Genomic DNA, 14,105 nt, shown 5'->3' on the forward strand with positions numbered 1-14,105 from the left:
ATCAACACACTATTTTTGACAAATGAATTTTTTTTTTGTTTAATCAACTTTTAAAGTAAGTCCTTCCTTCCTTCCTTCCTTCCATCCTTCCTTCCTTCCTTCCTTTCACAAGTATTTATAATGTCCTTAACTTGACCAGGCCTTATGCACTAAATTAACCTGGCAATATTTCCATATTGCATTGTAGATTTTGTTTTACATTTGTATTTCTTTTTGATGCTGTTTTCCAAAATTTTCTGAACTTGTGTCTGCACACACACAGCTCATTATATTTAAATTACAATAATGATAGTCAAATTAAACAATTCATTTGGTTAATTGGCAAGCTTGTTCTGTTATAATAATGGAATTTATTGGTCGCAATAAGTTAAATAATTTATTGACTTTTTCCCCTTAATCTAATTTAACAAGCGTTATTAAGTACCTATTTTACACTTGAAATGAAACATGTTCCTAATAGCTGTTTGGCTGAACTAGAAGGTTCAGTGTAGTCAAAACAGATCTCTTGAATTAAAAATACAGAAATGACATCTATACCTTTTGTTTTTGTGATCTGATTGTACTTCGTCACCCATTCTTATCTCTATGCTTTCTAAGATAGACTTTTTATGCAAAATGTCTTATTCATTGAAAATAATTTAAAAATAGTTGTCAGTTAATAGTTATTGCCTAAACAACTTAAACAACTTAAAATTGTGATTTAAATAAAATAATTAGAATTTCAAATAATTTGATAAGCTGAAACCAGAAAATTTTATACTTTAAAATCTCCACTTTACAAATAAATTTTTTTTGCTTCTATATAACATAACTAGTTTGGAAATTGATATTATTTATTTTCAAACATTCTTCCCTTTAGTTTCTATTCATTGCCCATATCACAGCATATCAGAGTATTTGATAGTTATTTTATTAAAATCTATATTAAATTGTTATAACTTCAATGTTTATTTATTCTATATTGTTTATTCCTTTGCAGAGACAGAAAAATTTATAAATTACCAGAAATATATTTTCTGCAATATTGTTGGATGCAACTGTCACAAGTCTTTGAAAGTAGAGGAAGTTTTTTATAGAATCTAGAATAGCAATAATTAATTCACAAAACATTTGTTCAGAGCTAGACTTATCTTTGTCAAAATATTTATACATGCAATTTACACACACGTGCATGCACACATACATATGTATTCATGTTGAGTACATATATGAATACTTAACATTTTTGATCATTTCAATTGGTTATACAGCAACAAAATTAAGAAATTCCTCCTCTAAAGTATATGACAATAATTTCCTCAAGTAATATTTCTAAAACAATATCACCAATAACAACAAGAAAATTACCATGGCCAATCAACACTGAAAAGTTTCTTCTTTCTGTAGCAAAAATAATATTAGCATTAATATGATGTTCATGTCTTAATGAAAGGAGGAGACAAATAGTATGAAACACCTAATCAAATGGCTTAAGTGAGTACATATTGATTAATAAAAATAAAATGAAGATCTTTATCAAAATATAAATTCACTATTACTAGGAAAGAAGAACTTTACATGACCTTCCATCTTTAGGACTTCAGTCAGAAGGAGCTTGAGGTTGGTTTCCCACTGTCAGTACTAAAGAGATTAGTGATGTAATTGTCATTGAATCTGATGTCCTTCTGAAAAAAAAGAGTTGAATTTGAAATGCAAATCAGAATTTATTGAATCTTTTATGACACAGTGAAAGAATTAAAAGACTCTAGTTTATGATGAGAAGAAAAGAATGATAATTAGATAAGAGCTATGTTTTTAGCAAAGTAACAAAACAAAATAAGCAATAAAATCAGATTCTTTAGGGTTTCATTTTAATATACAAGTACATTTTTTTCTTACTAATATGATGCAATTAAAAAATTAAAGAATCATCTTCCAGGCATCTAATCATTCAGACAACGACTTCCTTTTTTCCAAGCCACTTACTTAATGGGCTCAAATTACATCTATACATAAATATTAAATGCTTGAAATTCCCATTGTTAACAATGAGAATTGCATATATATAAACACTGTGCCTAACAATTTTAACCCTTAATTGTTTCACTCATAGTAGACATATCCGTATTGTCTTCAGGGAATTGAAGGAGCCTGACAGACATATTTAAGAATCTGTATTTATATTCTGTAATGCAAAATTGATATAAAACCTGTTTTGGAAATGTTGCAGGATAGAGGAAAACACCATATAATCCTGGCCTCTGTTGGACTCAGTCTAAAGAATGTTAGTGTGTAAGAATCTGTTCTGTAATTCAAAGACAGAATTACATGGAATCACCATTAAAGGAACATAAATTATTGCTTTTAAGCAAAAACAACGCAAAAACAACAACAAAAAATCCAAAGAACAAATTAGGTCCCTGTTGAAACAATTTAGTTCTCTAATTTGACCAGAAAAAATAAAGAATGTCATAAACTGTAGGTAGTTAACTGTTTGGATTCCATGAAGCATTAATTGTGACATGATAATAAATAAAATGAAGATCTTTACCAAAATAAAAATTCATTACATGCCAAATTTAGGCACAAGAAATATAGCACATTTCCAAGTTCTTAAAGCAACTTGTATGTTGTTTTTTTTTTTTGTGTGTGTGTATATGTGGAAGTAAGAAATGTTTAGAGAATAACAGGTCTTTAAGTGTGATTTGGGATAAAAGATCAAAATGAGTTGGTAGAAAAAAGAGAGTATCTTGGGCTAGCATTCAGCTGAGCTGTGAGGAAAGTATTGATTTAACAAAGACAAGACAGAAAAAAGAGGTTATTTCAGGAAAGTGATATAACATGCTAAAAGTGAAAAGCTTGAATAACAATATCAGATTGAATGAAAATAATAAGAATAGCAACCATTTATTGATTACTTGGGCGAGATTCTGCTCTAAGCACTTATGTCTACCATCTCATTCCATCATCAATCTTTGTTTCACAAATGAGGAAACAGGTTCACAAAGAAATGTGTGATTTGCCTATGGAGGAACTGAAATCCAGGCCCAGGTAATCCTGGAGCGAGTTTATATTCTTGGGTGGAATGACAAATTGTAAAACTTCTTTTCTGGGAAAGCATCAACTTAGTGCTGAACTAGTATAGACCTTTCAGTTGGTTTTATTAACTAATAGCAGGTACTGCAACACTCTATTTTCAAATCAGATTATTGGATTTCTCTAGCTTCAACCATAGGAAACTCCAGTTCCAATATTTGTGAAAATATAATTCTAGTCATATGGCCAAATGTGAACAATGCATAGTCAAAGTGAAACAGTGAAACGTTATTCTGTAGTTACATTTAGTTTGTCTAAAAGTAACTTTACTGGGTTTCTTTACTGTCACAAAGCAAATTAAATTGGTTAACTCATTGAAAGAAAAAAAATCATAAAAAATAAGTTTTGAAACGACCAGTTGACTAGAAAAATGAAAAAAAGTCTCAATTTGTAGACACAGTCTAAATGTGGAAAACCATTAAACACTAAAACTTGAGGCAAACTTTACAAGCCCTCTTCTTAAATTAAAATCACAATTAATATTATAAAGTCATTACACTATAGAGCTGGATATAAATGTAATTAATTGATGTTAGAAATATCGTACAATTTAATAGAATTATTTTGCTAATAGATTTTCAATTGAGACTCCTAAAATAAGTCATTTTGATGGACTCTTTTTGAGAATCTTAATAGACTTAGTTAATATGCATTATTTATTCCTAGCAATGTTTTTTATTATACCCATGTGCCCAAAGGCTTAGGCAATGGGCTAGGCTTTTTTTAAATAAATTGAAAGAATAAATAAATTAAATAAAATTAAAGCCACATGTAGCTTTTTTGGGGGAAGGAGTACATTTTGACTATTGGCTATTCCAAGCGTGGATTTGGTTTCAGGTAATCGTACAATTAAAGGCCTATTCCTCAAATAGTCTAGGGAAGTCTTTAGTGACATGCACAGAAAGCAATGAATGAAGACTCAAGGTCAGCAGATCCCCTCAAGAATCTTAAATACAATCCATGCAGCCCTTGATATAGCTGTGAGGCACCCTGGCAATTTAAAGGGACACTTTCTCCTGAGTAGATAACTTAGAATGCTGTTCAGTGCAATATTAGAAAGTTTGGATCATCAGATATGGATTTATTAGAGGTTCTTTACAATCACAAAACGTGAAAAAAAGTATGGAGAAAACCAAATTCTCATCTATTCCAAGAAATTGTCAGGAAAAGCGATCGAGAGAAATAATGTACTTCTTTGCCTACCTTTCTCTTGATCATTTAGTCTATGGGAAGAAGGAAGAAACATGATGTCTGGAGTGCAATGTGAAATTTGTTTTAGAAAAGTGCCATTATGGATTTACTTCCAATCAGTCCTTGACTATGTGATTATGTATTATGACAATGTCATAACACCAATTTTTTGATTTCAGAAACATGTGGCTCCCTGAAAACTCAAGTGCTTTTATAACTTCATAAAGTTACTATAATAGGCTTTATTCTTCCTTTTAAATGACTGTCAGAGGGACCTACCATTATCTCGATGCTTATATTTGAAAAACTTTTGCTTGGGCTCTTATATACTTTCATGGCAACACTCAATTTCCAGGCACCTTTGTGGCTTCCTCTTGCTGCTTCTCATTATGTTTAACCAGCTGAATGTTTTGTCTGTTTTGATCAAGGTTAGAAGTGAGCTGAATTCTGAACCTTTTTCTCACTGTTCTTCAGCTCTGCTTAAGAAATATTTACTGAAGCTCTGGACCCATAAAAATGAAGTGGATTTTGAGATTTTTTATTGATGTAATGGAAGAGGAAGTATTGCCCATTGTTACTATATCCAAAACATTTCAGAAGTACAAGCAGAGAAATATGTCTCTATCATCAGAATTTAATATAAAATCATGTTCTTCTTTTGCCATACAGAAAATTTGTCATAGATTTTATCTGCAATAAAAGCTATGTCAGTGGTGCCACATAATACATTTGTAAAGGTTAGAGATATTTTAACCCTCATCTGTGACCAGAATTATAATGGTAAGCAACCCACTGAAGCACCAACGGCAGTGTTGAGTGTAAAATTTTTTTGCAGACATTAATGCAAAACAGCATAGGAATCCACACATTGTAATGCAGTTTGGTCATTTTGAATAATGTCCTTGAAATTACAAATTTATTACATAAGTAAAAATATATGATTACAAATTCCATCAATCTCATGTCCTTGTCATGGATTTGTGTTTTTAGAGTCCAGAGAGATTATGCTGTTGTATTGGTTAAACTCCCACAAAGGCCTGTGAAAACATAACAGCCACATTACTTTAATGACTTCCTTTTTGAAATATGTATTGTTACAAACCAGGCATAATTACCAGTGAATTCTTGGAAATATAGACTTTTATTTATCTGGATTTCAATTTCCAAAATTTATATGGTTCTCCATTTTTGAATTCTGTTTTCAGACAGAATTTACTCTCCCCTTTAATTGCACATTATATTTTTATATTGACAGCTATATTTCAGATGCCAAAACTTTTCAATCAGGCAGTTCAATAATTGCTAAGCAGCCATAGGGCATATATTTAAGACACTATAAGCAATATTGAGTAACAAGAAAACTACAATTCAGAACTAGTAGAAAGATGAAATGCATATTTAGATTTTTTTTCATCAGATGTTCACAAGAAACAAATACAAGTTTGGCTTAGGAAAATCCAAATAAAACTTTCTGTTTTAAAATAGCTCAGATGGTAGAATTGGCTCACGCTGGCTTCTGGTCACTTTATTCCGAAGTGCAGGATATATTTTGAATACAAGATGATTTAATTTAGTTGGCTTAATCCACAGTTTCAACTTTTGCCTTTTCTTTTAAAACAAGTTTCATAAAAGCATCTGCAGAAGCCTTGTTTGGATTACCCTTTATCCTTCAGCCTCAGATCAGTATCAGTTTTTTTCCCCTTGCTCATAATCCATTATAGAAAAGACTGTAGATTTCTATAGCATGACCAAAGCTCCACGTTATGTTTGCAATTTTCCATAAGATTTGTATAGTATAAAGTAAAAATGTTTGCTTTAAGAGACATCTGCTATAAATAAAATAACAGTGTGAATTTTCAAGAGAGCTGCACAATTGCTGGAAAGGCTCAAAACACGAACCTTCTAGAGCGGGTTCCAGCACTGAGTGATTTGCCAATGGGTCAACAGTGTTCACCTTGATGGTCTTGAACCCCTACTCAACTCCTGGTTCTCCCAATCTTCCTCCCAGCCCCCGAAATTGCAATGAAATTAGCCTGTAAATGCTTTCAACGCCCTTGCAGATCAGCTTTCGTTCTCAGCAAAACATGTGAATGGCATGAAAACATGCATCCCACTCTCACAAAATATTTCCTCAAGATACTTTCAAAACTCAAACCAGTTACTTCAGATTCTGATATTATCTTTATTGAATAGCATCAGTCAGCTTGAAAGGGTCAGCCATCCTGGTCAGTGATACATATTGCTTAAGAAGTTTCCAGAACTACTCATTAAAGCTCTGCCTCAGGAGAGATTTGCTAGGGAGAAGAGAGACAAACTTACATTTCTTTATCCAAGGTTGCCTGTCAGTATTCTTTAAAAACAAGTAACAGGGCTCTCATAATATGCTCGTTTTGAATGACAAAACTTTTTCTGTTTCCAGAACAGAAGAGCTCTGTAGTCGTTGTTGTCAGAAACTGAAATATCAATGATCAAGAATGACAGTGACAGGCCAGCAGGCCAAAGATACATTGAAGTTCAGAGGAAAGTACAGCCACTTGGTTAAAAATGGTTATTGAGGAATATTTTTAAAACTCATTTTAAAATTCTTCATTGATGCCATTTATGTTTTGAATATAGGAAGTAAAATCATATCCTTAAATAGTACTTTAAAATTCAAAATACAAAATTCTGTAGAATAACAAGTATATTATATTCCAGCTTTGACCTTAATAAGGGCTTCAGGGGTTGATGGAGAAATATGTAAATTAAGGCTCATTATTTTTCAAATAACAAGGAAGGAAGTAGCAACTTGTATGAATATTTCTTCATTTATTTACTGCCTATCTGGTGTGAAAGTACTTTTCAGTATTTATAGAAATATATTTTAAATTGCTTTTTCATCATAATACCCCAAAGGCAAAATTATTTTATTGGAAAATTGATCTGCTATCAAATAAAATAAAAATAAGAGTTTAAAAGATATAAACTAATCAAAGGATAGAAATTTTGCTCACAAACACTGCCAGATGTGTTACTATTTATATAGTACGCTATATATATCTATGAACTATTATGTATGTATAACGCATATATATTTAAACCTTCTCATATTTGTTATTTCCCAAAATGACTTTTTGTAACAATAGGGGAAATGTTAGGCTGCCACTTTTTCAGACAGCAAGTCCCCAAAGCACATAGAAATTACGTAAATTGTTATGACTCTCAAACCAATTGCCACTTTTTTTTTTCACAAAATACTTCCCCTCTTATAAATGGTTTAATTTCCCCATATCTCTTTGAGTCCTTTATCTTCTCCAATGTCCTACCCTGCAATATGTGTGAAATTTTATCAAAAGCTTTCTGATATTACCATAAATTACTGTGTAAGCAGAGCTATTGCTTATCTGTCAAGGGGGCTTTTTTCCCTTTCTTTAGCAATTTTCTCCATTTCTGTATGTGTGAAAGGTTTTCCTTGCTTTTTTTTTTTTAACCAAGTATTGTACCTTAAGGCTTTGACTTTTAGTGAGGTGATACAGTAGAAACCTGTTCACAGAATAACTTTGTGACACAACAATGGGGCAAGAAAACCATTTTCTTTCATCTGGCCTTTTTTTTAATAACAAGTAATTGGAGAAAATATTTCTACATGGTGATATATATCCCTGTGTTAAATATGAAAAATTCATGCATTGTATTTAATGTATTTTTATATCCTTTAATGTTCATTTTGGCTGTATATTTTGCATGTGATGAATGTTTATTATTTTTCCAGTTATTTATTTTTAAATCTCTTATAATTATGTTTCATTAGTGCTACATGGTAAATGTTAATCTTTTGATAAGAATTATTTTATGGGGCTCTACTGTACCTGGTTAGTCATAATTTTTGACAAACATGCAATTATCTTTTCTATTGTGAGTGTTCCTAAAATATATTCAAGTTTAATTCAATGGATATTCTGCTTTGGAAAGCAGTTATGGTGATATTCTATTATGGACTATATAATCTGCAAAGAGGCTGAATATTGGGGTTATTTTATTCCTGCCACAGGCAGAGATGAAGTGAAATTTCTATTTTGGGCAGTGCAGGGAAGATGTCACTTTGAAGATCCAGACTTTGAGAAAGATTGTCATGATAACAGAGTATCTAGAAACTACTTTAAAGAAGAATATCATAAAGTCCTCTGTGATGTGCCTGGGGGGCTCATCAGTTGGCTGAAATTTTCTGTTTCACACTCAATGACTTGTCCTGCCACATCTCTAATTTTACTTCAATGCCACCTCAGATATATTTTAAAATCCTTTACAAAAATTAGAGAATCACTCTTTCCCTCTGCAGCATGCATGTATTAGCTTCACAAATGGGCTAAAAGGCAAAATAGAAAAGATATGCTTTTGAATCTATCCATATTGAGATTTATGAAACAATGTTGAAAATATTCATGTTTATCACCAAAAGACTATGCATGTCAACAGTGATTAAGTTGTGCTCAAAGGCAACAAAAAATGATAAAGAATGACAACAAACAAAATCCTGGGACTAGCAGGCTTCATTCTTGAATAGTAACTTTCTTTTAAGCACCATTACTACGTATAAATGTGTTCAATCTCTGAACACTGGACACAAGGCACCTCTGTGCATGTGACGGGAAATATTCTTAAGCCTGTATGTCTGGTTATAACTCTTTTATCACCTTATCTCCCTTATATATTTAATCATTTAATGCCTTTAGAGGATGTAATATGGCATAATAATTGGGAATGCTGCTTCTTGAGATGTTCCATTCTGGGTTCCACACCTGCAGCTCCCGAGTAGTAGCTGTGTGAGCTTGGGAAAGTCACCTAACTTGGGAGAGTCATTTTCCCCATCTTCAAAATGGAGATAATGATAGGAACCACATCTGAGTGCTTTTTGAGAATTAAGAAAGTTAATATATTTATTTATTTATCTAGTACCAATTGGTAGCTAAATGTATTTATTTATTTAAATTAAATAGACTTTTTTGAGCAGTTTGAAGTTTACAGAAAATTTGGCTTAAAATGTGTACAGTTCCCATATGACTTTCCCCAAACACACATATAGTTTCCCCTATTGTTAACTTTTTGCATCCGTGTGGTACATTGGTTAACACTGATAACTCAATATTGATACATTATTATTAACTAAAGTCTATAGTTTACCCAGATAGTGTTCACTGTGCCCATTAGGTAGATTTTTGCCCATCCCGTCTTCCCCTCTCCCCTGCCACCTTGATTTCCACTGAATTTTACTTCCTTCTGTGCACGTGTGCTCATTGGTTAGTTCCAATTTAATAGAGAATACATGTGGTGTTTCTTTTTCCATTCTTTAGATACTTCACTTAGGACGATGGTCTCCTGTTCCATTCAAATTTTTGCAAAAGGCATTAATTCATCCTTTTTATGTCTGAGTAGTATTCCATGATATACATATACCACATTTTGTTAATGCACTCATGAATTGATGGGTACTTGGGCTGATTCCACATCTTTGCAATTCCACATCACAATTGTGAATTGTGCTGCAATAAACATTCAAGTGTAGGTGTCTTTTTGAGAAAATAATTTCTTTTCCTTTGGGTAGATACCCAGTAGTGGGATTGCTGGATCAAATGGTAGGTCAACTTTTATTAATAGTTCTTTGACGAATCTCCATACTGTTTTGCATAAAGGTTGTACTAATTTTCAGTCCCACCAACAGTATATAAGCATTCCTTTCTGTCTTCATCCATACCAGGATCTATTGTTTTTGGACTTTTTAATAAAAGCCATTCTAACTGGTGTAAGGTGATATCTCATTACGGTTTTGATTTGCATTTCTCTGATGATTAATGGTATTGAGCATTATTTAATATGTATTATCTGGGTAACAGGCACACTTATAACCCTGACTCAAGCATTATGAAAGCAATCCATGTAGCCAAAAACATTTGTACCCCTGTAATATTTTGAAATAAAAAAAATCTATAGTTTACAGTTTCATCTTTGTGTGGTACGTGTTATGTGTTTTGAAAAATGCATACTGTCATCTATTCACCAGTACAGAATCATATGGAATAGTTTCATTGCTCTAAAAATTGTCTATTCTCCATCTATTCATCCCTTGCTCCTCCCCTGCAAACTCCTGGCAACCATTGATCTTTTTACTGCATCCATAATTTTGTCTTTTCCAGAATGTCATATAGTTGGAATCATATAGTACATAGCCTTTTCAGACTGGCTTCTTTCACTTAGCAATATATATTTAAGATTTCTCCATGTCTTTTTGTGGCTTCTTAGCTCATTTTTTTTTTTATCACTGAATAATAGTCCATTGCACCAATATACTACAGTTTGTTTAGCCACTGACCTATTGAAGAACATCTTGGTTACTTCCAGTTTTTGGCAATTACGAATAAAGCTGCTATAAACATTCATGTACAGGGTTTTGTGTGAATATAAGTTTTCAGCTCATTTGAGCAAATTTCTAGAAGTGCAATTGCTGGACCATATGGTAGGATTATGTTTAGCTTTGTAAGAAAGTGCCAAAGTGCCTTCCAAAGTGGCTGTACTGTTGTTTTGCATTCCCACAAGCCATGAATGAGAGTTCCCGTTGCTCCACATTCTCGCCAGTATTGGGTATTGTTAGTGTTTTTGATTTTAGTAATTCTAGTATATATGTAATATTATCTCATTGATTGGTGTTTCAATTTGTTTGATAAACAAATATTTATTAGCATTTATATAGTAGGCAGTATTATTTGGACTGGGGTTACAGGAGTGAATAAAACAGTCAAAAATGCCTTCCATGAAGCTTGTATTCTAATGGGGTGGAGGCTGGAAAGGAACAAATTAGTACGTAAATGCATCTACTATGTCAGATAGTGGTAAGTACTATTAAGGAATAAAATAGAAGAAAGAAGACTGTTGGTGTGGGGGCTACAATTGTAAATTGTGTGGTCAGAGAAGCTTTGCTGACAAGGCAACATTTGAGCAAAGACTGAAGGAGGAAAGAAAGAAACCATGCAAACATCTGAGAGAGGTGTTGCAAAGGCCCAGGGGAAGGAGCATGCCTAGGAGGTTTAAAGAACAGCAGGGAAAACAGTGTGAGCAAGTAGGAGATGCTATGAGAGAGGTCATGGGGGCCTCTTTATGTAGGACTTGGTAGGACATAGTTAGATCTTTGATGGAAAGCTATCAAAAGACTTTGACCAGGTAAGTGACATGACATAACTTATTCTTTTAAGCATCATGGAGTAGCTGTACTGAAAATAGGCTGCAGGGGGTCAAGGGCAAAGCAAATAGACTAGGTAGGAAGTTATTGCAATAATCCAGGTGAGAAACAATATTACTTGGACTGGAGTTGAAGGGCAGTGATTACTAGACTAGATACAAAGTGCTTGTAACATTGCCTGTCATATAGTACTACAGTAATTATTATTTTCCTTATTATTTTCATCACTAATATAAAAAATCCCTATTTCCTACTTTGTGTTTCCAATAATTATGATATCATATTCTGATGTTATTTATTCAACTATTTTCAGTAAAATTATTATAGCTGTAGTTATGGCTCTTAAAATTAATCCAACGTCTTTTATTTTGAAAAGTTGAAAGAGTTCTTATGATTAGATTTGCATGATGTTTTCAGGATATATCTTTTAAATATTTTTCCCCTATTGGAATATATTTAGCTCATTTAAAACATAATTCAGTTCCAATTTGCAATCCTTCAAGCTAGCAAGTCTAAGTGTCACGTGAAATAAAGAGAGAAGCTTGTTAAAGTTTCGGGCTCTTAAACATTTTTTTTCCTCCCCTGGGAGTGCAAAATTAGGAGGAGGAATGTGGTTACAATAGTTGTCATTCAAAGTTATGAATGGGGGCACTTTGGTTGGAGGTTCAGATCTCTGAAAGTGGGACTGAGGTGGGAAGATTGTGAGAAGATAGCTCTCTCTTTTTGAAACAAAAGATTAAATATGGAATGTTAAGTGTTTAGCCAGCTGTGAGTGGAAGAAACTGAAATCAACCTTGTCATCCTTCTGCTTTTGCCTAGACTGGAATACAGTTGCTGGGTCTCAGGGAGCCTGCTAAAGCAGCGGGGGTCCTAGCAATGAGTACGGATAACTCTAGAGAAGCTCTCTAGTAGTTGACCGCCTAAATTGGTCATCTAAATTGGTCTCAGTGATGACCTATGTGTAGATGCAAATATAGACATTCATTCACTTAAGAAATATTTACTGAACATGCTCTATATACTAGGACTTTTATAGGAGTTGGGGATATAGAGATGAATAAAACAAATTTCTTGCTTCATGGAATTTACATCACCGTGGTGAAGACAGGCAATAAACATTTAAACAACTGAATATGTAATATAATGTTACATGGTGATAAGGGCTAGGCAGAGAAACTGGAAGCAGGGTAAAGGGATGCAGAGTGACAGAATGTGCATTTAGGGAAGAGATCTCTGAGGAATTGACATAAGAGCAAGGTACACATACAGCAAGGATGCAAGCCACATAGATATTCCTGGGGAAAGCATTCCAGGGAGAACAAATTCTAGGTGTAAAGCTCTTGAGATGAGAATCTTTCTGGTTCATTCTAGAAACAGCAAGGAGGGCATATGGCTACCCTGAAGAAGTGAGGAGAGGATAGGTGGAAGAGGCTGTTAGTGGACAGACTGGGAAGGATCTTGGGTTTCCTTGTCATGGGAAGCCATGGGGAGTTGAGACCACCCAGGTGTTACGATCTGATTTTCATTTTGGGGAGATCACACCACAGCACAGGGAGAGTAAGGAAGCACAAGAAGAGACAGACAGTCCAATAAGGCAGTTATTGAAGTAACCTAAGAGAGATCAGGACTTGGCAGTGAACAACTTTGAGATATAATTTGGAGGTAGAGGTGACAGTGTTTGCTCATGGACTGGATGTGGGATGTGGGGTTAAAAGAGGAAAGAGAGGATTGGTGCATGAATAGCTGTGTGAATGGTGATGCCATTTTACCAAATGAGGAGTGCAAAGTTGGGAGAGAGAAGCTGGGTTGCAGGGGAAATTTTTTCAGATTTAGGAAGATATGTTATCATTTTGTATTCCCCATAAAGCTCACAAAAGTTCTGAGACATTAAATAACAATTACTATTGTAATTAAAAAAAAAGCATAATTTGAAATAAAATGGAGGTGGGCCATTTAACTTTAATCCCTTTGAGATGTGCATAATATTTTCTATAGCAGTGATTCTCAAAGAATGTTCCATGGCCCACTGATGGGCTTTAAGTAACCTCCTGAAGAGTCTCAAATGCATTGAAATATACAGGTGTTCCCTTTCATCCTTAAGAAAAAGTCAGGGTTCTTGCTTTACCTTTATCTATAACTAAGAGGGTTTTTGAAAATTTTTAAAAACTTTTTTATGTTTTTATTTTTAGAGACAGAGTTTTGTATGTTGCCCAGGTTGGAGTACAGTGGCTATTCACAGCCATACTCATAGCACACTACAGCCTTAAATCCTAGACTCAAGCTCTCCTCCTGCCTCAGCCTCCTGAGTAGATGGAAATACAGGCGGGCCTCACCACACCCAACTACTAAGAGGTTTTTGTTTTGTTTTGTTTTTCTAGTAACCTAGGATATTAACATTTGTTATTTATATACCCAAAATATCAAATTGCTAAAGCTTACTGATTCAATTTTAGCACTGAATCAGTAATTCAGTTTTATACTCAGAAGTGTTGATAATTCTTGACAATATTGCTTCAGTTTCAGGGGAGGACAATTTCTTATCAGTGAAGCAGAAATGTTGTCTTGAGTTGGCCAGGAGTTTTAATTGCTATTATCCTTGTATTTTAATTATAAATTAATTTTTAGTTTA

This window comes from Lemur catta, chromosome 3 (assembly GCF_020740605.2).
Source record: "Lemur catta isolate mLemCat1 chromosome 3, mLemCat1.pri, whole genome shotgun sequence".
In the NCBI taxonomy this organism is placed as follows: domain Eukaryota; kingdom Metazoa; phylum Chordata; class Mammalia; order Primates; family Lemuridae; genus Lemur; species Lemur catta.